Genomic DNA, 1,094 nt, shown 5'->3' on the forward strand with positions numbered 1-1,094 from the left:
TTATTTATTAAAAAGTCTGACTTTACCCAGTGATTTGAGATGCCACCTTTATCATATACTAAATTTCCATATGAACTTCACTCTATTTCTGGACTTTCTATTTGATTCCATTGGTATGTCTGCCTTATTAATGCACCAGTACCATACAGTTTTAATCAGAGAGGTTTTGTTTTAATGTCTGGTAGGACTAGTTCACCCGTGTAACCTCCCCTTTTCAGTGTTTTTTTAGTTTTCCACATATACACTTTAGGATCAACTTGTCTAGCTAAATAAACATTTTTATTTTCATTGGGATCACATAAGATTTGATAATTAACTTAGGGAGAACTGACATTCTTATGATGTTGTTGTGGGTTGAATTTCATCCACCAAAAAGATATGTTGAAGTTCTAATCCCTGGTACCACAGAATGTGACCTTATTTGGGAATAGGGTCATTGCAGATGTAATTATGTAGTTAAGATGAGGTCATACTGGTAGGGTGGGCCCTTGATCCAATATGACTTGTTCTTATAAGAAGGAATTCTGCCTCAAGACTGTATCAAATACTGCCTGAGTTTCCAGCCTGCTGGCCTGCCCCCACAATCACATGAACCAATTCCTTAAAATAAATCTGTGTATGTGTGATGCGATATATATATATATCTATATATATATATAGATATATATATATTTATTTTTTTTTCCCCATTCATTCTCTGGAGCACACTGACTGCTATATATGTTGTTTTCATATTCAAAAAGATGTCTTTTTATTTGTCAAGCCTATTTTTGTGTCTTTTAGGAGTGTTTCAAAGTTGAAATGTGTTTTCTATATGCATGATTCTTAAAGGGCAGCCAGGCTAGATATAAAATTCTTGGCTTGCATTTTCTTTCCTTGGGTTTCTTGAAAATGCTGTTCCACTCTTGCAATACTTTGTGTATTACTCTTGAGGTAATTTGACCTTTTACCTGGAAGCCCTAAAGATCTTTTCTTTGTCTCTGAAATCTAAAATTTTATTAAGATATTCTCAGAGTTGATAGATTCAGGTCAATTTTCCCAAGTACATGGTGGGCCCTTTCAATATGTAGATTTTTCTCATTTCTGTAAAGTTT

Source organism: Hipposideros armiger, unplaced genomic scaffold (assembly GCF_001890085.2).
Source record: "Hipposideros armiger isolate ML-2016 unplaced genomic scaffold, ASM189008v1 scaffold_7, whole genome shotgun sequence".
In the NCBI taxonomy this organism is placed as follows: Eukaryota; Metazoa; Chordata; class Mammalia; order Chiroptera; family Hipposideridae; genus Hipposideros; species Hipposideros armiger.